Genomic DNA, 27605 nt, shown 5'->3' on the forward strand with positions numbered 1-27605 from the left:
TGGCACAAAAGTGAGACAAAAATGGCACAAAAATGACACAAAAGTGACACAAAAATGTCACAAAAGCGTCAAACAACTAGCACAAAAATGAAACAAATATGAAAAAAATGGTAGAAAAATGACACAAAAATGACTAAATGACACCAAAATGCAAAAAATATAACACAAAAATGACACAAAAGTGACACAAAAATGGCTCAAAAGTATTAACCAACTGGCCCAAAAATGGTTCAAAATTGGTTAAAAAAAGACACAAAAAACATAAAATAGCACAAAGCAACATATAACACAAAAATAACACAAAATTGGCACAAAAATGACACAAAAATGATTCATATGAGAAACAAATAAGAAACAATTTTGATTAAAAAAAACCAATTTTTATTATCTTTAGTTGTTGTTTGATTTTGACCAATTTTTTCCGGAGATTGTCCGTATTTTTGGTCGACAATTTTGAAATCAAATGCCAGAATTTTGTCTTTTTTTTTTAAATAAAATATCAATGAGAAATATGAATGAATGATATAAAAATGTCATAAAAATGGTACAAAAATAACATAAAAATAACACAAAAACGATACAAAAATGGTACAAAAATGACACAAAAATGGCACAAAAGAGACACATAAATGACTGAAATGCGAGACTATTGATGAATTTCGATGAATTTTTTTTTCGATTTTTTCTAATTTTTGCTGTTGTTTGGTTCTGACCAGTTTTTCCCGGATATTCTCCGCATTTTTTGACGACAATTTTGAAATCGAATGTCCGGATTTGGCCACTTTTTTAAATAAAATATCACGGAATGATACAAAAATGGTACAAAAATGACACAAAAATGGCACAAAAGTGTCAAACACCTGGCACAAAAATGGTTTAAAAATGGCACAAAAGTATAAAAAATTACTCAAATAAGAGACTTTTTATGAACTTTGAGGAACAATTTTTTTTAAATTTATATTGCACTTGAGTTCTGCTCAATTTCGTCCCTATATCACCCGGATTTTTGGTCAACAATTTTGAAATCTGATTCCCGGATTTTGCCAGTTTATTTAGGTAATATAGCCCGGAATTGTCCAGCCTTGGTACGCGCTGAAAAAAATCTAGCAACCTTTTATTCGACTGAATCGATTTTGGGTCATTTTCAAATTTCAGTCATGCAATACCTCGCTAGGCACCAGCAGTGATGTCATGTGAATTGATTATTTTTCAACGCCCAAAACATAAACCCCTAGTCAACACCTTATAACTTTTTTGCCTGATAATATACGAAGTTATGGTCTTCGACAAAGTTGTTTTACGGAAAATATACTTTCAATAATTTATTAATTGGCTGCTAGCCCGTTAACAGGCTTGATGCCACAGAAAAAGGAAAATTGTGATTATTTTTCAGAACAAAATATTCAATTTTCCTATACAAACCTTAAAGTTAAAATTTACTCATCTAACTCATCTAAACGTTACTTAAAAATTCTACAAAAAAACATGGATGAGCTTTGAACCAAAAAAAGGGTTCTGGCTTGAGAAATTCGAAAAAGTCCCCAAATCTACTCAGTCTAATGTGATATTCCATAAAACATCAAACGTCCAAATTTTACAAAATTTCAGGGGGTTTAAATTGGAAACCAAATCCTTCGTACATTCATCTTGGTTTGAAAACATGTAATAACATATACTTACATTCTTTTTATCAAAAAGGAAACTTTTGTGCCCCCAGACGTGTTGATATTCGATTTGTTGATCCAAATATGACGTACCCTACTGTATAAAACATTCATTTGCTCAAAAAGCTTGGATTTTAACAAAGTGAGTTTTTGACGGTCGCCAAGTAAAAATCAAACATCAGGTGAAATATTGTACTGAAAGTTTGAATGTATCAAATTTATAACTTCTGAAAATATTCATTACTCGTCTCACTCGTCTTGAACCTCTTTTTATTCAACATTCTCTATACATATTCGTTCGATTTCACTTCCTAAGTTCTGCATCAAAGCTTATCACAAATTACTAACTTTAAAAGTAATCTTGGCCCAGCCGGCAGCTCCAACCAACATAAACAAACGGATTCAATATCCTGCCGGAAAAATCGTAACAAATAGTAGCAGTGGCATCAAGTGTACGACATTGGTTAAGGTTTTTATTTATTTTGTTTGGGCCCCAACGCTCTATTCCTTCGAAAGCGTCCATCTGTGCCAGAATTTTTGCGCGAAATCAGTTCCAACAAACGAAATTCCCAACAGTTGTTACCCCGATTCGAGGACCTATGTTTCTTCTGCTGGATACAGCTTCACACCGAAGGAATTTCGTCGAAACCTTCGGCGTTTGTCATCAAAAGGGAACCGGCCTGACGCGATTCTTTTTTCGTCTTCTCATTTTCCGAAACAAGTGTGAGTAGGTATGGAAACAGCAAAGCTATAGATATCGGTAGACTTCCAGTTGTGAACAAAAATATCCGTCGACCCACCGGCAGGCCTGGGAAAGTATGAATTTGTTTTTCTCTCTTCGGTAGCCTGCTTCTTGTGGAATTCATTCGTCGCGGGACGTTTCATTCAAATTGGGCTCCATTTTCAACGGCTGCCACCATTAAGGACGGCTTTGAAATTTTCCACGTGGTGCCACCAAGGCTGTTCTCTTTCTCTTTCATCGACAGCCTCTCAAAACTGCCGAGCGCAAGACAGTTGCAATTTATGGGCACCACTTAGGCTGTTGTGTGTAGAATTTATTGGAATTGATAAGTTTTAATTTAAAATTTCAATTAACTCAATTCGAAAAAACCGGCGCAATGTTTAGCAATCAGTGAGGAAGCTGCTGGCTCCGGTCACTGAGCTGAATGTTGGACATTCCGGTGGGAATCTAATGAATGAAAGTTCCTAGCAATCGGAAGGGAGGCTTTCAAAATTGCCAACAGGTTTCGGTAATATTTCGTCGTTAAAATATGGCTGATGGTTGATACTTGGTGAAACACAAAGGAAAATTTCGGCAATGTTTGACAAAGTTTTTCAATTCTAGATGGTGCTGTAGATACACATGAGAAAGATTCAAGAAAATGTGAAAAGATGGAAGAGATGAAACGAATGAGTTGAAATTGAGGAGTAGAGAGTTAAGAGTTGAAAGTTGGGAATTGGGAATAGAGAAGAAAAGTTGAGAGTGCAAAATATACGATAGAGAGACAGAAGAGAGTAGAAAGAGACGAATGGAGAATAAAGAGTAAAGGATAGAAAGTTAAGAGTCAAGAGCAGAGAATAAATGGTAGACATTAGAGGGTGAAGAATAAAAAGTAAGGAGTCAAAAGAAGAGAGTGACGGGTAGTGAGTAGAGAGTAAAAAGTAGAGAGTAGATTAAGTAACTAAAAAGTAGCGAAAATACGGTTGAATGAAGACAGAGTGGGGAGTAGGAAGAAAAATAGAAAAGGAGAGGAGTAAGTCTAGTCACTATAATAGTACTCATTACATTAGCGATAGCTATTTGTCACTTTCCACTGCTCATATTCCCTAATCGGAAGAGTACTCATTTCTCAATGAGTGTTCCGATAAATCTACTCATTTTTATCTGCCAACACTGCAGTGTTACTGTTAACCACAGTTTGAGTAGGTTTGCTTTACAGTGTGATTATGTAAACATTTGTACCGTAGTACATCATCACCAACTGACATCAGCAATCATCAATGATCAATCGCTATTGTTCTTAAGCCTAGTCCACACTAGGCAACATGAACTGCGATTTTTGTTATGAGACGAACTTTGTTGTCTGTTGATGTTGTTGGAAACCTGAGACGGTCTCAGTGTCTCCCGAAGAAAATGGGAGACGCTGAGACCGTCTCGAGACGAACCGTCTCCTAGTGTGAACTAGGCTTTGATAGAAGAATTGACCAAAACAAACGGAAAAACCAAAACAATAATGTTTTTGGTTAGTCGACGGTGCAGCTGAATCTCCTGCTGCCGGGATACGTTTTTCCTCTGAAGGATTCGAAAACCGTAAGTTCAACACAAATTGAGAAAGAATCGATTCGATTAATATGCAAAAAAGTATAAGTTCTCCGGCAAAACAAAGAATATACCTACAACGTGAGCTGCTGCTGCACTCTTACTTTCAAATGTTTGAGCAGACCATGTTGTCTCAAGTGCAAGTAGCTCTTCTCAAACGTTACCTACTTATGTATATTTATTGTTGGCTATGATGACTGTCTTCAAAATTGCCGACCAGTATCTCGCCATTCTCGCCATTTGTTGTGTGTACACACTGAAACCTTCGAGCAGCTGCGCAGCAGTTGTATTATTCAGCTGCCGTATTGAGATCGGATCGGGTCGCTATTCGAACTATCGGAAGTAGCCCGTGTCGATTTGTGGTATTTTTTCCTTTTTTTTATAGGAATTTAACCCATTGAGTTTATTTTTAATCTTATTTGTGGTATGAATTTTCGAATTCATTTGATGAATTTAGGATTCGAAGCAAAGTTTAAAATTCCTTATTAAACCTCTGACCGAACACATTAATTTAAAGTTTATGATCTGAGTTATAAATTCATAACTTAATATTCAATTCTATAAACAATGAGTACTGAACTCTAAACTCTTAGGTTTTCGCTCTTAATTTCACACTTTAAGGGTTGATCTCCGAGCTCTGAACTCTGAACTGATTGTTGTGAATATTAATCTGCAAAATTAAAAACAAAACTTTGAACACTGAACTTTGTCCTCTAAATTCTAAACCTCTTTTGTATAAAAGTTCTGAATTCAGATTTCTCAAAACTCTGAACTGTGAACCCTGAATTCTGAGCATAAAACTCTAAACTTGGAACTGTCATTCCTTAATTAGAACTGAAAATTCGAAACTCTACATTTTAGACTCTAAAATTTGTTGTTTATTTATATTTGAGTACTTTGAACCCTGAATTTCCCCTTGAATGCTGAAATCAGGATTTTGAGTTTCAGAATTCAAAGCTACATATTAGTACTCAAACTTTGCAGTGCAAAGTCGTAAGCCTGAGCTCTGAACTGTTATTTCAGAACTCTAAAACTCCGAACACTGAATTCTGAACTTGAAACTTAAATTTCTGTATTTTGAAATTCGAACTCTAAACTTTTCTTCGAGATCTTTGAACTTATAAATCTGAAGTTCGAACCCTGAACTCTGATCCCTGATCTCTGGAATCTGAACGCTTAACACTTAATTCTGAACTTGGAATCTTAAACCTTGAAAAATGAATTTTGTTTTTAAAATGCAGATCAATTATGAATTATGAAGTCCAAACTCTAAATCAAGAACTCAGAACTTAGACGTCAAACTTTGAACAGTTATTTCCGTAAACTGAACATTTTATAGCGTAGAAACAAAATAAGGCTTCAAACTGTATTAGCATTTAAAAAAAATGCACTCTGAACTTTGAAGATTGAGCTACGAATATTGAAATAAGATCTTTGGTCTTTGAATTCTGGATCCTGAACTTTGAATTTTTAATCCCGAAGTCTTAATTCCTAATTTAAAATCTAGCATCCAGACCACAAAAATGACAAAAATGACAAAAATGACAAAAAAGACAAAAATGACAAAAATGACAAAAATGACAAAAATGACAAAAATGACAAAAATGACAAAAATGACAAAAATGACAAAAATGACAAAAATGACAAAAATGACAAAAATGACAAAAATGACAAAAAAGACAAAAATGACAAAAATGACAAAAATGACAAAAATGACAAAAATGACAAAAATGACAAAAATGACAAAAATGACAAAAATGACAAAAATGACAAAAATGACAAAAATGACAAAAATGACAAAAATGACAAAAATGACAAAAATGACAAAAATGACAAAAATGACAAAAATGACAAAAATGACAAAAATGACAAAAATGACAAAAATGACAAAAATGACAAAAATGACAAAAATGACAAAAATGACAAAAATGACAAAAATGACAAAAATGACAAAAATGACAAAAATGACAAAAATGACTAAAAAAAATGACAAAAATTACAAAAATTACAAAAATTACAAAAATTACAAAAATTACAAAAATTACAAAAATGACAAAAATGACAAAAATGACAAAAATGACAAAAATGACAAAAATGACAAAAATGACAAAAATGACAAAAATGACAAAAATGACAAAAATGACAAAAATGACAAAAATGACAAAAATGACAAAAATGACAAAAATGACAAAAATGACAAAAATGACAAAAATGACAAAAATGACAAAAATGACAAAAATGACAAAAATGACAAAAATGACAAAAATGACAAAAATGACAAAAATGACAAAAATGACAAAAATGACAAAAATGACAAAAATGACAAAAATGACAAAAATGACAAAAATGACAAAAATGACAAAAATGACAAAAATGACAAAAATGACAAAAATGACAAAAATGACAAAAATGACAAAAATGACAAAAATGACAAAAATGACAAAAATGACAAAAATGTCAAAAATGACAAAAATGACAAAAATGACAAAAATGACAAAAATGACAAAAATGACAAAAATGACAAAAATGACAAAAATGACAAACATGACAAAAATGACAAAAATGACAAAAATGACAAAAATGACAAAAATGACAAAAATGACAAAAATGACAAAAATGACAAAAATGACAAAAATGACAAAAATGACAAAAATGACAAAAATGACAAAAATGACAAAAATGACAAAATTGACAAAATTGACAAAATTGACAAATTTGACAAATTTGACAAAATTGACAAAATTGAAAAAATTGACAAAATTGACAAAATTGACAAATTTAACGAAATTGACAAAATTGACATAATTGACAAATTGACAAATTGACAAAATGGACAAATTGAAAAAATTGACAAAATTGACAAAATTGACAAAATTGACAAAATTGACAAAATTGACAAAATTGACAAAATTGACAAAATTGACAAAATTGACAAAATTGACAAAATTGACAAAATTGACAAAATTGACAAAATTGACAAAATTGACAAAATTGACAAAATTGACAAAATTGACAAAATTGACAAAATTGACGAAAATGACAAAATTGACAAAAGTGACAAAATTGACAAAATGGACAAAATTGACAAAATTGACAAAATTGACCAAATTGACAAAATTGACAAAATTGACAAAATTGACAATATTGACAAAATTGACAAAATTGACAAAATTGACAAAATTGACAAAATTGACAAAATTGACAAAATTGACAAAATTGACAAAATGGACAAGATTGACTGAATCGAAAAAATTGATAAAATTGACGAAATTGACAAAATTGACAAAATTGACAAAATTGAAAAAATTGATTAAATAATTATAAAAATGCCAAATTGGCAAAATTGACAAATTATCAAAATTAATTATTTTGACAAAAATTGACAAAATTGACCAAATTGACAAAATTGACAAAATTGACAAAATTGACAAAATTGACAAAATTGACAAAAGTGACAAAATTGTCAAAATTGACAAAATTGACAAAATTGACAAAATTGACAAAATTGACAAAATTGACAAAATTGACAAAATTGACAAAATTGACAAAATTGACAAAATTGACAAAATTGACAAAATTGACAAAATTGACAAAATTGACAAAATTAACAAAATTGACAAAATTGACAAAATTGACAAAATTGACAAAATTGACAAAATTGACATAATTGACAAAATTGACAAAATTGACAAAATTGACAAAATTGACAAAATTGACAAAATTGACAAAATTGACAAAATTGACAAAATTGACAAAATTGACAAAATTGACAAAATTGACAAAATTGACAAAATTGACAAAATTGACAAAATTGACAAAATTGACAAAATTGACAAAATTGACAAAATTGACAAAATTGACAAAATTGACAAAATTGACAAAATTGACAAAATTGACAAAATTGACAAAATTCACAAAATTGACAAAATTGACAAAATTGACAAAATTGACAAAATTGACAAAATTGACAAAATTGACAAAATTGACAAAATTGACAAAATTGACAAAATTGACAAAATTGACAAAATTGACAAAATTGACAAAATTGACAAAATTGACAAAATTGACAAAATTGACAAAATTGACAAAATTGACAAAATTGACAAAATTGACAAAATTGACAAAATTGACAAAAATGACAAAATTGACAAAATTGACAAAATTGACAAAATTGACAAAATTGACAAAATTGACAAAATTGACAAAATTGACAAAATTGACAAAATTGACAAAATTGACAAAATTGACAAAATTGACAAAATTGACAAAATTGACAAAATTGACAAAATTGACAAAATTGACAAAATTGACAAAATTGACAAAATTGACAAAATTGACAAAATTGACAAAATTGACAAAATTGACAAAATTGACAAAATTGACAAAATTGACAAAATTGACAAAATTGACAAAATTGACAAAATTGACAAAATTGACAAAATTGACAAAATTGACAAAATTGACAAAATTGACAAAATTGACAAAATTGACAAAATTGACAAAATTGACAAAATTGACAAAATTGACAAAATTGACAAAATTGACAAAATTGACAAAATTGACAAAATTGACAAAATTGACAAAATTGACAAAATTGACAAAATTGACAAAATTGACAAAATTGACAAAATTGACAAAATTGACAAAATTGACAAAATTGACAAAATTGACATAATTGACAAAATTGACAAAATTGGCAAAATTTACAAAATTGACAAAATTGACAAATTTGACAAAACTGATAAAATTGACAAAATTGACAAAATTGACAAAATTGACAAAATTGACAAAATTGACACAATTGACAAAATTGACCGAACTGGCAATGTTGACAAAATTGACTAAATGTACGAAAATGAAAAGCATGACAAAAATGACAACAATGACAAAAATAAACAAAAATTAAAAAAAAATGATAAAAATTACAAAAATAACAAAATTTTCAACATTGACAAAATTAACAAATTGACAAAAATGACAAAATTGACAAAGTTGAAAAAAATTCAAATGCCATTTTATGATTCATTTTTAAATTCTTTTACATAAATCGTTTTTCCTTAAGAAAAAAATTTCCAAAAATCCATTCTCAATTCTTTAAAATGATCAGAATGTGTATAAAGAATTCATTTGTAAAAAATCGGAAGCTTTATCGATGGTTGAAATCTTCAAATCTGTATCATAGTCTGGTGAATTTAGCTAAAGATTGTCAGAAGCCTATTTTTATTAAAAACTTGGCAAAATTCTGGCATTCTATTCTCATATTTTCCAACCAAAATCCAGGCACTTGCAGTCAAAATTTGACAAAAAACCAGGATCTATTAAAAAAAAAATCAAGAATAAAAACATTTGAATAATTATTCTTTCATCGGCAAACTTAACTAGATTTTGAATCGTTTTTTAAGCTCCCAACAAATCGTTTTTGTTCATTTGAATAAATCTAGCTTGTAAAATGTCATTTTTGGGCGACAAATTTCAAAATTATAGTGATGCAATTTGAATTTTTCGTTTAATTTCCCAAAATAATGTGAAAGAATCCGGACAAAATCAGGATATTTTTCAAAACAACTTGGGCAACCGGATGAACCTATCCTTTTTTTTTTATCAAATATCCAGGCAAGTCCGTATAAAACCGGGTAATCCGGCCAGCTTAATTTTGCTAAATAAATTTGAAATTACAATAAATAATTTTTAAGAGAGCCTTCAATTTCAACAATATAAATTCTATAATAAAATACAATTTTCAAAATTAAAAGTAAAAGATTGAAATTTTGTGGTTCTAATCGGATTTATGTAAACTGGATCGTAGTAAAAAATATTAGTTTGAGAATTTATTCTTGAAAAAATTGCTATATTAATAATGTTGAACATTATACCAAACCGTATGGAATTTCCTTCAATTATTTACGAGAAGATACATGTGTCTTTATCATCAATTACTTTTCATCAAAAATCAATTCCTGTGTATGGTTTTTTTTTATTTTCATACGACAAAACTTGCAAAATAAACTTTAGAATTTGTAATAGTGTGAATGAACTCAAATTCTTCTTAATTTTCGTCATTATCAGCTGAATTGTGCAAACGAACTGACTTTGGACAAATTATAAAATCGAACAAACAACCAGAATTAGAAGCCAGCGATCTCTTGCAGTTAAAATCCTTGCTAAAATAGTCATTCGGAACTCAATTACGAGCTGAATCTGAATCTGAATTTGAATCTGAATTCTAAAATTGAATTTTCAATCTGTTTCCGAATTTAAATACGTTTTCTGAAACGAACATAAAAACTAATGCTGAATTTAGAAATATGAGCCAAGAAATGAAATAAGTTTCAGAGCTAAGTATAAAGAAATAATTTTTTTTTTCATATTCGCAAAAATATTAACTAAATGTAAAAAATGTGTATGAGTTTCGAAAATCATGAGTCATATTTTGAAGGAAATGTAGAATCAAATTAAAACGACGATTATAAACACAGCATTTTAGTTCAAATCAAAAATCAAGAATTCTAAACTGGATACATTTTTATTAAAGTAACCAGAATCTCTGAAATGAAAAAAATATTATTTTAAATTTTGTATTCAGAAATGAACAACTATCAATAAATGAGAATATTTTGAAACAATGTTGCAGAATTCTGAACCTGGGATTAGTTTTCGAGGTTTTGACATCAGTTCTGAGTCAAGATTGTTACTATCGAATAACCTTACTCCATCATCAAAATTTTATTTAAAAAAACAAATTTTGAGTGTAGAGAAGGAATACCTCGTTTGCTTCTAATGGGGGTGGTAATGGATGTAAGGAAAAATTTCATGGTCGAATTTCAAAAAACGACCATATAAATTTTGTAGATTGGCCCAAAAAACTGACCACAATTTCAGCTCAATCGTACTTGATTTAGGGGTGCCTCAAAGCGCTCAAAGCTCCGCTGTTTTTACCCTAAAAAAACCAAAGGGAGTGTCAAAGGCAATCGGGAAAATAGAAATTGTAATTTTGATGCCAAATGACTTAAAAATGTATGAAAAGTCAAGATCTGGTATTATCTCGAAAGCTATTTTTTTGCCTGGAATCGATTATCTAGAACTGACTCGGTTTTCTGAAAAACAGCTGGTTTTCAGAAGTCCTAAGAAGTCCCCTCTTATGTGATTTTTGAAATTTTGAACTCAACTTTTGACAATTTTTTTTCTAGATAAGACAAGATTTCGACGTACTCAGCATTTTTTCTCCCCTCCTCCCTTTGGTGATTTATGAGGGTCACAAAACCGTTAATCTAAGCGCTTTGAGGCACCCCTAAATCAAGCACGATTGAGCTGAAATTTTTACCCGGGTCAGTTTTTTTGGGTCAATCTTAAAAATCTATATGGTCGGTTTTTTGGAATTTGACCATGAAATTTTCCCACACATACATTGCCACCACAATCGTAGTTTCAATTCAAAATGCACTACTCTGGAACTTCTTTGCATTCCGGAGATTTTTTTTTTCCATTTAATTTTACTACTCTCCCGATCCCTATCGAAAAAATCAGCCTATATCAGCTTGATTGAGTCTGAGATGCAGCTAAAAAATGCTATGCGGTAATTGATAAGCTGATTAGGCTTTTTAGAATCTGTTCTATTTAACTTTTGGTAAAATGAGACTATTTTCTAATTTGTTTTATGGGAAGGCCTTGCAGCATTTCGTTGTGCATAAAATTACGTTGTACCTATGTGAAACTCTCAATTTTATTTTAGTTCAATGCAAAACAAATACTGATCCAAATAGCTGAGCAAGCTCTAAAAAGCTCGTACTATAAAATGTTCAATTTATTCGAGTCTTACTAGTTTTTAACAGAAAACTTCTCATAGTGTCTTACTTTAAATTGATATTTATCGTTAATTTTGTAGGAAGGTACTGAACATTTTGCTTGCTACATCATTGTACATATTTAAAACATTATTTTCTGAGCTCTGAATAATCTCGATGACAAATATTCAAATTATCCCAGGTTAAATTTTATTCACTTTTAAGTTTTTTTCTTTAGTGTATCACTTTTTTTAAATTCGAAATTCAACACGTCCATCAGCAGCACAAGTGCAGCCCCATAATAGAATATGCGGGCCCAAACAGAAGTTCAGAACTTTGAACAGGTGTTTCCCGGCAGCCGGCGGCTCCTCCAGTCACTTCTACTTCCCGCCTTCCGGAACCGATACCGATACCCCGGGAACCACTGGAAGCCCATTGTGTTCCCATCGTTGAGGAGGGATCGGCCAAAGAGGAATTTTGTTATTGTTCGGTCCACCTCCTACTTCCGCTTCCCCCACTAGTCTTTGAGGGGTTTGCGCCATCGGACTCGAAACTTGGAGCAAAAGGTTGGCATATTTTGGCCCTCCTTCGCCCACAGAGAGAGAGATCGGTCAATGTCGGGGTGGTGATGAAGGAAAATCAAACACAAACTTCCTTAATTTTGCAAACAAGGAGGCAGCATCGAGGAAGAAAAAAAAACAGAACAGAACGATTCAAGGGGTGTTCCACTTCCAGCCAGGAGATTGAGCCAGTCCCACGAAAACACCCTCCACACTCGGTGCTGTTCGGGTGGGAAAAAGCAATAATATTCTAGGATTCGATTCGAATCAAACATTTTTCCCTGAACCCAAAACAAACGCGCGCTGGGAACTGGCTGCAGCTGCTGCGGAATGGAAAATGGTTGGAAAATATTTCACGACAGCTTTTATTTTTTGCTACCGGTTCTCTCGTGTGTTTTTTTTTTCTTGTTTTAAATGGGGGAGTAAAATTTTCTTTCGCAAAATTGGGCAACAGCTGCTGGAAATCTGACGGTCGGTCCTGAAATGTTGCTAGCTAATGGAGAAAGCTTTTGGCAAAGAGGTTTTTGGTTCGAGTGATGGAACCAGGGCAACGTGGATAACATGTGTTTCCGCGCTGGGCAATATCAAAATTCCCATAAGTTACATTTGGAAAACGTCAGCTTCGCGAGCGGAATGCGATAGTTAATTCGGCAAAATTATAAGCTGAGGCAAAAACAAAACGATATGGTTGCAGCGCAACGTACCCCAACAGTTAGTTATAGGTCTTTTTCTGGAAGTAAGTCTACATACATGATGGGAACAAAAAAGGATTGTCTCCATTCTGCGAAATTTAGTATTTCTAATGAATTTCAATATTAAAAAAAGTCTTGTTTTCAAAAACATTCCTTTCAGAAACTAGGCAAGGCTTATGAAAAATGCCAACTTTAGCCTCCAAGGGGCTATAGACTTATTTACAAATGGTTTTATTAAGACATTGTACTTATATGCCGGGAGTATTTTTCCAAACTTTGGGCTAGTAAGAGGTCAACTGTTAATTCAGATCTTATTATAGGAAAGAAAAGGAGATTACCTGGGGTCACTTCCAAGAACAGTTTCCGTCAGCGTCAAGGGTCTTTAGACTGTTCCTAAAATTAAAAAAAAACTTTCTTTCTTAAATATTCTCAAACATACTGCAAATAACACTACTCATCAGGTTCTGCACAGTGTTTTCTCCGACCATTTTTACCAATCCAAGCCAATTTTTCTAGAACTTTTCAACACTGTCCTCTGTTTTTCATGTATTTCCTCAGATTTGCCTCCGTCAAAGCCCAAAAGGTTTCGATTGGACGAATCTCTGGACAGCTTGGTGGGTGCATGTCTTTCATGAGACCTGGTTAACTTCATACCACTTTAATGCTGTGGGGTAGTGGCATTAGGATACTATCCAGGGATCGCTGACCCATGTCGTAAGAGGTCCTACCCCCCCCCCCCCCCCCATAAAAGTCATACGCATGCAAACTCGGTTTATTCACTCAGAATAGATCGGAACCACCCTCCCCCCTCTAATTATAACAAATGCAACGGAAATGAACTACGCAAACGGAACTGACGGAACCCTTCTATGGATGAAGAATTACGTAACGAACTCGGACTTTTCTAACGGAACTTATTGGATACAATGACCCAAGGTTGCCCAAAGTATGCCGCTCATAGGGGCGCGGAAACCTCTATACGAAAGACCGCGCAGATGAGATGGAAGGCTGGCGGGTCGAAAATGTTTCAGGGGCAATCGGTAGCCTATGGGGTACCAGGACGCAAACCACAGTAATGAAATCCTTGCTGCGGCTAAAGCAGGGCACTGGCGCAGTGGACCGAATATTTCCCTAGCTACTCGTGGGACGGAATATATACATATACAACCACAATACCAAAAACAGGAGGAACGTTGAAACAACTGGCGTTAGCTCTGACGAAGAAGGAGAAGGAAGAAAAACGCAGACGGAGGTCTTTGTTAAGAGAGGACTCCTCAGGTCTCCTCTACTGAGCAAAGTCGTAAAGCAGCTAGGAAAGGAGATTGGCATGAAGGTTGCCAAGGAATCCTCAGTAGTTCCCAGCAAAAGAAACAGGTCCTAGTCACAGCCTGTGGCCTTTTGGAGGCAGTCTACATGGTCGACAAGATGCAGAAGTTTGTACAAAGTACCAACAACGTGCACACGCACATCAAGACCTGGGTGCCATAATTGATGGTGCTTCTGCAGAAGGACCTGTGCGTAGCAAAATTGGTTGCTTCTCAAGGATCTTCGAAGGAGTCCAAGCCGAGAAGAACCGTAAAAAGAGATCGCGACTCCACCGTCGTAAACAATTCGTCCAAAAAAAAAAGAGGGGTACGGACTAGAAGGATGCCGGCGGAAAAAGCAGTAATGGAGGCGACGAAAACTACACCAATTGGACGTTATCCGACACTTTATTCGTACCTACCTATTTTGCTCTCATAGCCTTCAAATCGTTGCCAGAGACAATGTATTTCAGTTCTCTCATTGGTCAATATTACTAAATTCCTATTTTTTCACTTGAAGCCTGCACGGGAGCAAAATGATATTTAAATTTACAAACATGGCCGACTTTCTATCATACCCGATTTAAACTGACTCCGAATGACATTTTATACGATCTTTTTACTATGCAGTTGGAATGTGATTCACAACACCATTGTAAACGACTTAAGTTATCGTTTCTGATACGATTTCAGGTTTGCTGGGCTGGCATGAGCAACGAATCAGTAGCTATTAAACTAAGCAAGGCGTACGGTGGAATGCAGATAACAACGGTTCGCCTCTCACCAACAGCGGCCAACACGCTACTGACGATAGGGCATTTTAGAACCACGCCCAGCATACCGAAGTGGATGCTTAAATTGCTGGGATTTTGGTCATCTATCCCGAAGCTTCAGCGGACCTAACCGGTCACGAAGCTGTCGAAGACGCGGTGAAGATGGACACTTCGCTCGAGAATGCAAAAATCAGCCGAAATGCATGCTATGGAAGCAGGCGGATGGCAAAGTCCACGAAACTGGTGGCTTGGACTGCCGTGTATATATAAAGGCTAAAGCAAGCCAGTAAAAATGGAAATAACCCACCTAAACCTCAACCATAGCAAAATTGCCTAGGTTTTGCTGGAGAAAACGGTAGGCGGAAACAAGTGTGATGTGGCTCTTTTATCAGAACCATACAGAATTTCGTCTGGAAACGGTTATTGGACAGTGGACAGATCTGGCTCATCTGCTGTCTACACCACGGGACGTTTTCCTATCCAGGAGCTAGTGATAGATTCTCGGGACTGATTAGTGATTGCTTAAATTAATCCATCTTGGACAATCGAAGAGATCAAAACAATGGTGGATGAACTCGCTCACGAATTGACAGGAAGAACACCTGTAGTAATAGGAGGAGACTTCAACGTTAGGGCGGTTAACTGGGGTAGTAGTTGCAATAATCGTAGGGGCTACAGTCTACTAGAGTCCTTCGCGAGACTGGGGGTTGGCACTGGATCTATCAGTACTTATCGCAAGCATGGAATCACCTTTACGAGTCCATCATCAAAAACTGACATGAATTGGAGAGTGTGTGACGATTATACGCTATAGCGCTATAGCGAAATCCGGTGGCAGTAAGGCAACTGCCAGTCCATGAGCGGAGTTGGAAGTCCAAAGTTTTTGATAAGGAAGTGTGCACCGAAGCTATAAATATGCAGGATGCATCGCAGGTCCATAATGCTAAACAGCTGACGAAAATGATGATAACGGTGTGCGACATGACCATGCACAGAAGGAATACACCGAAGTGGTGGCGACGACCAGCTTACTGGCGGACGTCAGAAATTGCTGAGTTTCATTCTAGCTGCCTTAAAGCCAGACTACGAACTCAACGGGCAAGAAACGAAGCCGATAGAGAAGCGAGAGATGCCTCTCATCGAGCAGCCAAAGTGGCACTTAATCGAGCTTTTAAAACAATCAAAGAGAACTGTTATTGAGCGTTATGCATGAGCATATATGATAACCCATGGGGCCAAGCTAATAGAGTTGCACTGACGAAATTCGGGGGCCCAAAGTCACCGACCGAAAAGTGTCCAAAAAAATGTAAAAATATCTTTTCCCGCAGTGTGGCCCGACGCAGTGGCCACTAACCCCTAACGACGCGGGAGTCCACGGCATGGAAACAGTAACGGACGAGGAATTTGTGGCTATCGCTAAGAAACTTGCGGTGAATAAGGTCCCAGTTCCGGAAGGAATCCCAAATGCAGCGCTGAAGGTGGCGGTACAGACCAATCCGAATACTTTCAAAGTGGTGCTACCAAAGTATCTCGATGAGGGATCTTTTCCATATCCGTTGAAAACGGCGAAGTTGGTGCTACTGCCGAAACCTGACCCCCCTGACCCCCTGACCCATTTGTTTGCTGGACACCCTTGGTAAGCTACTATAGAGGATACTATTCAAAAGACCTATCATCAACACAGAAGGCGAAAGTCGACTGGCGGACAGACAGTTCGGTTTTTGGAAGTTGCATTCCATCCGAATGGTGACATAGTACGTAAAGCACATGGCGATCGTCGTTAAGAATGCCTACAATGTCAGCTGGGAAGCTAATGCCAAAGCGCTTCAAAGGATGCGTGTTCCCAATACCTTCTGCAGGATAATAGGAATCTTCTTCGAAAATCGAGTCCTGACATATGATACCGAAACTGGGCTACGATCTACTGCGCCAACAGCGGTTGTTCCACAGGGCTCCATACTGGAATCTTTGCTTTGGAATGCCATGTATAATGAGGTGTTAAAGCTGAAACTACCAGCAGGCATGCAGATAGTCGAGTTTGCTGACGATGTCGTGCTCATGATCACCGGCAATATAATCGAGGAGGTTGAAGACTTTGCAACGGTATCCGTAGAAACGGTTGGCATCTGGATTGAAGAGAGTTAAGCTTCAGATAGCTCTCCATAAAATCAAAGTTCTGCTCATGACCAACAAAAGAGCACATGGAGATTGCTGTTGGAGGACACACGACATCTTCGAAACAGCAGCTGAAATATCTTGGAGTAATGCTCAACAATCGCTTAAGTTTTGGTGCGCATATCAAATACTGTTGTGAAAGTACATCGATTATGCCTTACTGCCATGGTCCAAAGAGTAGTAAGAGACGTTTCTTTGCGAGCGTAGCACTTTCAAAACTACGATACGGAGGAGCGGCCTGGAGCTCCGCCATAGAAGAACAGCGAAACAGATCCGAACTACGGAGCACACATCGGCTGGTAGCCATGCGAGTTTCCATATTAGCAGATGCAGCTTTTGTCATCGCGGGCATGATTCCCATCAACATAACTCTGGCGGAGGATATGGAGTGTTACGAAGCGAGAGCTCTTAGAGGAGTGCGTATAGCTCATCGAACAGCGTCAATGCTCAAGTGGCAGGAGCAATGGGACGCATCGAACAACGCAAAATGGACACATAGGCTAATCCCGCGACTTTCAGGCTGGATAATTATTTTATTTATTTACATAGTATTCCGTCTCACGACATAACTTGACGAACATAATTTCTAAAATTCACTCGGTCCATGGCAACCGTTCTCCAATTTCTCGGGCATCCCACGTTCCCCAGATCACGCTCCACTTGGTCTAACCATCTCGCTCGTTGCGCCCCCGCTCGTCTTGTTCCTACCGGATTCGTAGCGAACATCTGTTTTGCAGGACAGTCGTCCGGCATTCTCGCAACATGTCCCGCCCAGCGTATCCGGCCAGCTTTCACCACCTTCTGGATACTGGGTTCGCCGTAGAGTCGCGCGAGCTCGTGGTTCATCCTTCGCCTCCACACTCCGTTCTCCTGTACGCCGCCAAAGATGGTTCTTAACACTCGTCGCTCAAATACTCCGAGTGTACGCAGGTCCTCCTCGAGCAATATCCATGTCTCGTGCCCGTAGAGAACAACCGGTCTAATGAGCGTCGTATACAGGTTACACTTCGTGCGAGGGCTAAGTCTTCTCGACCGCAGTTGCTTGTGGAGTCCATAGTAGGCACGACTTCCGCTGATAATTCGCCTCCGGATCTCACGGCTGGTGTCATTGTCTGCGGTCACCAGTGAGCCGAGATAGACAAAGTCTTCGACTATCTCCAGCTCGTCGCCGTCGATCGTGACCTTGTTATTACTGGACAAGCGGGTTCGGTCGGTCTCGGATTCGCAGGCCAGCATGTACTTTGTCTTGGACGTATTAATCATCAACCCAATCCTTCCTGCTTCGCGTTTCAGTTTGCGGTAGATCTCCTCCACCGCCGCAGATGATCTGCCGACTATATCAATGTCATCGGCAAAGCAGATAAGTTGACTGGATCTGTTGAAAATCGTGCCCCGCATTTCGCCCACCGCTCGTCGAATAACACCTTCTAGCGCCACGTTGAACATCATGCAGGATAGACCATCACCTTGTCGAAGCCCCCTGCGCGATTCGAATGAACTCGACAATTCACCCGAAATCCGCACACAGCACTGCGTTCCATCCATCGTTGCCTTGATCAGTCTAATCAGCTTCCCGGTAAAGCCGTTCTCGTCCATGATTTTCCATAGCTCGTTACGGTCGATCGTGTCGTATGCGGCTTTGAAGTCGATGAATAGATGGTGCGTAGAGACTTGGTGTTCACGGCATTTTTGGAGGATTTGCCGTAATGTAAATATCTGGTCCGTCGTAGACCGTCCCTCCATGAAGCCGGCCTGATGACTTCCCACGAATCTGTTTGCTTGCGGCGTTAGGCGGCGGAGTAGGATTCGGGACAACACTTTGTAGGCGGCATTGAGGACAGTGATCGCTCGGTAGTTCTCACAGTCCAATTTGTCGCCCTTCTTGTAGATGGGGCATATTACCCCCTCCTTCCACTCCTCCAGTAGCTGTTCTATGTCCCAGATCCGCACTATCAGCCGGTGTAGACAATCGGCCAACTTGTCCGAGCCCGTTTTGATGAGTTCAGCTTCGATGCCATCCTTCCCAGCCGACTTGTTGCTATTCAACTGGCGAATGGCTTCCTTAACTTCACTCATCGTTGGGAGTGGCTCCTCTACGTCGTTGGCTACGCCGGCGATGTACCTTCCCCCACCGTCTTGATCTCCTGCATGTGCGCCGTTCAGGTGTTCATCGAAGTGCTGCTTCCACCTTTTGATCACCTCACGGTTGTCCGTCAGGATACCCCCGTCCTTATCCCGGCACATTTCGGCTTGCGGCACGAAGCCTTTGCGGGATGCGTTGAGTTTCTGATAGAACTTTCGTGTTTCTTGGGAACGATGCAGCTGCTCCAGCTCCTCGAGCTCCTCCTCCTCCAGGCGGCGCTTTTTCTCCTGGAAAAGTTGGACTCGCTGCCTCTTCCGCTGTCGGTGATTTTCCACATTTCGACGGGTGCCTCTTTGCACTACTGCCGCCCGCGCGGCATTCTCTTCGTCCATCACCCTCCTACACTCCTCGTCGAACCAGTCGTTCCGTCGAGTTCGCTCCACATAACCGATGACGTTCTCCGCAGCACTGTTGATGGCTGTTTTGATGGTATCCCAACAGTCCTCGAGAGGGGCTTCGTCGAGCTCGCCCTCTGCCGGCAGCGCTGCTTCGACCGATTGCGCGTAGTCTGCCGCGGCTGGATAAATCGGAAGTAAATGGACAGGTTAACTTCTTCCTGACGCTGTTCCTTTCGGGTCATGGGTTCTTCAAGCAATACTTTCATTGGTTTAAGCTTATCAGCTCGCCTTATAACCCGGAATGAGTAGATACGGAGAAATCGGCAGAAAATGCTCTGTTTTTCTGCCCCAGGTTCGTTTCAAGGCGTCAACAACTTCAAAATTTGAACGCTGAAAATGCTGTGAGTGAAATGTGTCCCGACGAACAGTGAAGACGTGCTATAGACGACAAAATCATGCGCGGTCTAATACCAATTAAAAAAGACGATGAACGGAGAGGAGGAAAGGGTTGTCTTGGGCCTCGTATGACACCACAAGTTAAAAGCAATGCGATCTTAGAGCACGTTATAACCCTATTCTGGACTCATGTGTGTGGAGGGGCTTAAAGGTCTCACGTACTCAAATATGATCTTTCCTGCAGCAAAAGGAAGTGGAAAACCATCCAGAGTGGTTGTGTCGAGATTCTAGCTTGACATTGTGGTCCAGGTAAAATTTTCTAGCCGCGTTTAAAGTAGGTTTCATCATTCATGATAACACAACCCGATTTCTTGGTCAGAAGTTTGTCGTAAAATCGTAGAGCCACAACCCGTACTGATGCCGTTTGGAGTAATCCTTGATTTTCTTGTCCATTGTAGGGTCAGCAGGGCCAGGTTTCCTACTGCGTTTCGGGGGATCTGCGTAAGTACACTCTTCTCAGCGTAGTTTGAACTGCTCCGTCACTCACACCTTCTTCCTTAGCTAGTTTTCTGATTGAAAGACCACTCACCGTGCTTCATTTGTGAACAATTCGTTATCTCTGCCCGGAAGCAAGGGCACGCATTTTCAGATTTCTTCGCGAAAAACGACAAAAAATGACCGTTTACATCACTTGGATGTAAATAACAGTACGCAGCCAAAATTTGGATGATTTTTGAAATGACGGTTATTTTCAAGTGTATTTATAACTATCGTAATAGTGTATATTTGGCATAAATAGTTTTTCAAATGCCTATTTTTATAGCATACCATTTTAACCTAGACAAAATTCATTGTTATTTAATTGTTCAACTTTTAAAAACTAATTTCAATAAGGGCGTAAAAAGCTGAAATCTTCGAATTTCAACATTCAAAAAATTATTTGATTATCAGTAATTGGATTTTTGGCAATATTAATGAAAGTGTAAAAGGACTTCCATTTTTTTTTAAAATTTTGATGATTGAGATATTTCTGATAAAAAACAATAGCATTTTCAAGCATTGATTCTTCTCATCCCGTTTCTGGTTGTGAAGATTCATCACCAAATATTGATGGATATCATCATGTACCATTTCTGATGAAAAGCATCCGCTAAAACAGAGCGTAAAACCATCAAAACATTTCCACTGCACGTGATGAGCCGGCATTGGTACTAATTGATTCAGCACCACCGTAACGAGTGAGTAACACTTCCAGATGTTACGTGTTACTGCACGCGTGTTCTAGCAGCCAAAGTGCTGGTTTCTCCTATTACCTACTTTCTACTGGATGGCGTAGGACTCGGCTAAGATCTCCAACTTAACACACAGGCTGCACTTCATCGCTCGGGAAAAACCGCGGCAAGAGGTGTGGAACTCATCAGCTAGCGTGCACTTTTCCCACTCACTAAAAACTTCTCCCTGGGGCCTCTCGTCGTTGTACGTTTGGGAAAATGAACATATTCCGGAACAGGGAATGGATTGGGCAGAAGAAAAAAGAACACCACCCTTGACTGGATGAAAATGTTTTCTCTCACCTTACACATACCGCAAGCGAAACTTCCACCTTGCACCATGCTGCCGGCCAGAATATTTGGTTATTTTAGAAAGATTTTGGTTTAAGGGAGTTTGACGACTACAACACCTTGATTTCTTCGAGAGTAGGTCAATTGAGGGAAGAGGAACACGCGGTGGCGCATTAATGTACAGGAAAACGCCGAGATTCTTAATCTGTTATTCTTCAGCGCTACCCCAGCCGAGTGATGAAATGTGAAACCGTACATTTGCTTACCTGTAAAGCGTTTGAGAAGAAACATGCTTTTCCGGCCGAAAGTGGGAAAACATTTTTTCCCAAATTTTATAATGTTGAATTGCTGTGATTCATGTTTCCTCCCTAGTAGCAGACGTACATTTATTTGACAATCTGGCAAATCAGAAGTACGGCTATCCGAAACAGACGCGAAAACTAGTTCTAACTTAATACAATTTTGACGGTCGCCATAGACAAGTAAAGATTAACAGTATACAGTGACTTAGAACTTGAATCTCTAAACCCTGAACACGAAATTTCAGTTCTGGGTATTGAATATTAATACAAACAGGTCCATCCTTCGTTTGCTATTGGTTTGCTTTTCGAGAAAATTTGTCACTTTGCAAAGGAAGTCATCTGTAAAAAAATACATCTTGCTGGCTTTCACGACTTTTTCACCGTTTACACAATTTCCACAATTAACAAAACTTCAAATAGTGGACGACGCCAAAATATTTATTAAATGTAGTAGAGTATGGTGGGGTAAAATTACGACCTTAGTGCTATCCTATTTTTAGAAAATTTTGCCGGTTGGTTTTCAAAAAACCAAGAACAGCATTTGATTCTTTAGACTTTTATCTCTCTTCTACAAAATTACGAAGATAATCGATCGACGCATTTGATAGCAGTAGTGAAAATACCTAACTGCTATCGAAACGTACTCTTACCCCACTCTTGGGCAAAAGTTCGAATGATGTGGGGTAAAAGTACGACCATTCAAAACTCCACAATTCTGCATGAAGTCACCAGGAAAATTATTTTGTATTAATCTCTGCTTACAGCAGCAGCTTCTTTGTTCGCTTCTGATACAAATCCTATACATGGGCGAATAACCTGCGCGAATTTGGAGTTCTCCACTAACTGTTTATATTCAGCAGGTTTTTGAAATCCAGTTTTCATCGTATTTGGGCAATTTTTCGCGCGAGCATGTCTTGTAGAAACAAATATAGATATGCGCTGATGTTTCCAGAGCATTTAAAAAAGAAGTTAAAATTTTCCGTTCAGGTTTACTTCAGTAAACCCTTCGTACTTTTGCCCCTTCAAGGTTTCTTATGATTCACAGTTTATTGTGCAGAACAGAGACATAGTAATAAAGTTCTCTTTTTGGCATTTGATAGTGATTAAAAACAACTAGTAAGACTCATTAAAACTTGCATTGAAAGCCAGACTTTTGATTGCACAAACATGATTGCCGTTATTTGAAATATTACATCATTCAAGCAAAAAAGCTACTTTACCTCATTTTTCGCAGTATTTTCCATTTCTACGAAAAAAAAATTATGGCTGGTTGTTGGCAGTCCAAATCACTATCAATCCACGCCAGAGTTTTGAATTTTACTGTTCTCAGTTTGTGATAATCCCAAAACGTACTTTTACCCGACTCGTACTTTTACCCCACCTTACTCTACCTACTATTTTTTTTCTAACACGAAATTTAACAACTTTAATCAGCACAACCACTTGAAGAAGAAGGAGCTATTGGAGACAGTAGCTGTTTGCTAAAAATGGATAGTTCATAAAATGCGTATCTACTTCAATATTTTTTGTAATATTGCAGTTAAAATCATGCGGGTACTAAAAAGTGAGCATTTAAGGACGGTAGATCTACATTTGTATCAACCTATAAGTTCTATAGCTGAACATTAGAGTGGCACCGAAAAGTATCATGTCGAATTTCGAAAACTGACCAAATACATTTTTAAGATTGGTCCGAAAAACAGCCCGATTCAAAATTTTAGGGGAGGACCTTAAAGCGCTCAAAGTTGGGGACCAAAGAAAATCTGAAACATCTCAATTTTTATGTTGATGCCAAATAACTTAAAAAAAAACATAAATCGTCAAAATCTTGCGTCTCGAAAAATAAAAATCGAATTTCTGGGACTTCTAGTTCACAAAAAAAAATGAAATTTTTATTTTTATGTCAAATGACTCTAAAACTAAACGTTGAGATCAGGAGTTAATTGATGAACTTATTTTCTGTCAAAAATTGACTTTTTGGGCTTCCGAGAAAGTCGATTTTTGGCCAAAAGAGTTTTTTTTTCGAAATAACACAAGATCATCGATAAGTCATCTTGGAATCAAAATTAACGTTTGGATTCTCCCGATTTCTTTTGGTCTTCCCTCAGGTTATTTCTGAGGGTAAAAAAAATCGAAACTTTGAACGCTTTGAGGTAACCCCAAATGAAGTTCAATCGAGCTGAAATTTTTTTACAGGGCTATTTTTTGAGCCAATCTAAAAATGTACATGGTTAATTTTCAAAATTCGATCATGAAATTGTGGTCTTGTCTTTGTCTTTCGTCTTTTCTTATATCTTAAAAATTGGAGCTATTTTGTCCAAAACGTTTAAACGATTAAAATTTTTAAAAAAATAAATTAGATATACATTGCATTGAACAGGTGGGAGTTTTTGAGGCCGGGGAAGGTTCCTATTATGGTTTGAGACTACTCCTCCTTTTTGAAAGGGGGGAGGAGGCCTTCGAAACAAATGAAACATGTTTGCATAAATCGAAAACTGATCATACAAATGGATCCAAATTTAACATGAAAGTGTATTTGGGTACGAGAAAAGTTTCTATAATGGTTTCTTTTCAGTGGGAAAATAGGAAGGGAAAAGGGAGGCTCTTTTATGACCTTCACCCCTCATTTTGAAGCTATGTGGTTTATCTATAGGTGGGGACAACCAAAAACTTTAGTATTAGTTTGTTGTATCCATACAGTTGTTTATGCACGATTGTGACGTAACGCGACGCCATCACGGGGCCAAGTATTAGGCATCCAAATGTAGCCATAGAAACAGTATAAGGAGGAATGTTTGGGGACGCAAATAAAGTTGTTTATTATTTAGAACTCATAGCGTTGCCGTAGGGGAACATGCCCTATCATGCGCCACCTAAGCGAATCGCTGATTTTATATGTATTCCACGTACAAATTGTGTTAAAAATGGTTGTAACCGTTGAAGAAAAGTGTTTTCTACAAATTCCTATGATTTTTCATTACTCAAATTGCTATAGTTTCTTCAAAAACATGATTTTTAAAAACCATATTCAAAGCCACAGAACGAAACTGTGTTGCGAATACGCGCCGCTGTGTATCCAATACGCGCCTAGCAGCCGAACACACCCGAGAGCAGCCGAAGACCGAAAACACACCAATACTTACAGACACTTTGACTGAAAAGAAAATCAAAATGGACTAATAGAAATTTAACAAAAAATGAAAAATAGATTTTTTGGGCTGAATTAACGCTCAAAATATGGTTTTAGACTTTTTGTTAATTTTCAATGAAAATTGGCCTTTTTGAAAAATTAATGCTATTTTCAGCCTACTACGATTGGCGCGTTATAAAGAGCGCATGGGCCGTGATAGAACATACCCATGAAAAGCATACCTTAGCGAGTTCAGTATGATTTTTTAGCATAAAATCATAATTTAGATTCTCCTCTATCGATGTGTCAGAAAATATTGTCTTATTTGTTTTTCTCTGCTTGGTGACACCTTATTGAAAGTGTTTTAAAATTTAGATCGAAACGAAGAAAAACCTAAATTGTGAAATTATCACGACACAGGGGCATTTTAAGGAAAAATTCATACTTGCCATGACCAATCACAGCATTTAAAATAAATTGGTAATATTTTGCAGGCTTAAAATGTGTCAGATTCTTCAAAACAAGAGTGGCGCGTATTAGCCACATGGGGCGTTATATGAACTTTTCCCCTACTAGGCGTTAGGAAAAAAAAATCATAAATAAAAGGGTGCTTTGATTGTGATTTTTCGAATAACATGAAACGTCGAGACGCTCATGAACGTTTGTGACGTAACAATCAAAACATTGAAAAAACTGATTCTCACACTCGTGCAAGGGAAGTCTTGTCCTCACCTATAGATAAACCACATGGATTTTGAAGGTGTGTGTGTGTGTGTGTGTGTGTGTGTGTGTGTGTGTGTGTGTGTGTGTGTGTGTGTGTGTGTGTGTGTGTGTGTGTGTGTGTGTGTGTGTGTGTGTGTGTGTGTGTGTGTGTGTGTGTGTGTGTGTGTGTGTGTGTGTAGGTGTGTGTGTAGGTGTGTGTGTGTGTGTAGGTGTGTGTGTGTGTGTGTGTGTGTGTGTGTGTGTGTGTGTGTGTGTGTGTGTGTGTGTGTGTGTGTGTGTGTGTGTGTGTGTGTGTGTGTGTGTGTGTGTGTGTGTGTGTGTGTGTGTGTGTGTGTGTGTGTGTGTGTGTGTGTGTGTGTGTGTGTGTGTGTGTGTGTGTGTGTGCGTGTGTGTGTGTGTGTGTGTGTGTGTGTGTGTGTGTGTGTGTGTGTGTGTGTGTGTGTGTGTGTGTGTGTGTGTGTGTGTGTGTGTGTGTGTGTGTTTTGTAGAATGTTGCTCCTATTTTGATTTTGGAATTCGTTTTTCAGTTGGCAAACTGCCGTCCAAGGAAGAAGCGTATCAAAATTTTGCTCGCGCATCGCGAACATCCGAGCTTCTCGCACGCAAAGCTCGCAAAATCGCTAAAAGCTTCCAATTCAACCGTTACAAATGTAATTAAAGTGTTTGGGGAACTTTTTTCGACAGGCAGGAAGTCTGGATCGAGGCGAAATCGAAAACCGGAAGCTTCTGAGACGACAAAGAGAGTTGCCGGTAGTTTCAAGCGAAACCCTAACCTCTCTCTCCGAGATGCCGCAAATAAGCTGGGTGTATCGTCTACAACCATGCATCGAGCAAAAAAACGAGACGGACTATCGACTTACAAGAAGGTAGTGACTCCAAATCGCGATGATAAACAAAAGACGACGGCCAAAGCGCGATCCCGGAGGCTGTACACGACGATGCTGACGAAGTTTGACTGCGTGGTAATGGACGACGAAACCTACGTCAAAGCCGACTACAAGCAGCTTCCGGGATAGGAGTTTAATACGGCAAGAGGAAAGGGCAAGCCATCTGTACCTGTGGCTTGAAAAGCAGCATTTTCATAGCTTCCGGGACTGTCAACCAAGAAATTTACGTGAAAGAGTGTTTGAATAAACGTCTGCTGCCTTTCCTAAAGAAACGCGGTTGTTCCGTACTGTTTTGGCCGGATTTGTCATCTTGCCATTACGGTAAAAAGGCCATGGAGTGGTACGCCACCGACAACGTGCAGGTGGTTCCTAAGGACAAGAACCCTCCCAACACGCCAGAGCTCCGCCCAATTGAGAAATACTAGGCTATTGTCAAGCGGAACCTACAGAAGACCAAAAAAACTGTTAAGTACGAGCAGCAGTTCAAGGCAAACTGGCTTTCTGCGACGAAGAAGGTGGACAAGGTGGCTGTACAAAATCTGATGACAGGGGTTAAGCGTAAGGCCCGGCCATTCGGAATTGGAAAAGCGGAAGCCTAACTGAATATTTTTCCTGGCTTTTATACTAATTAAACTTGAAAATGAAATTTAATTTGATTTTTTAAATAAACGATTTCATCGATTTACACGCGTTTTCCCTTGACTAAATTTTGACCGTATCACCCTTTAGTATTACGGAGAGGATATCCTGAACTTTGCATTTGTATTGTGGTCAGTTTTTCGGCTTGTAAAATGTTAATTGCAAATCAATAAATTTGTTTTGTGGAATTCTCTACATTGCATTTGAGGTTAATGA

The sequence above is a fragment of the Uranotaenia lowii genome, chromosome 2 (assembly GCF_029784155.1).
Source record: "Uranotaenia lowii strain MFRU-FL chromosome 2, ASM2978415v1, whole genome shotgun sequence".
Lineage (NCBI taxonomy): Eukaryota > Metazoa > Arthropoda > Insecta > Diptera > Culicidae > Uranotaenia > Uranotaenia lowii.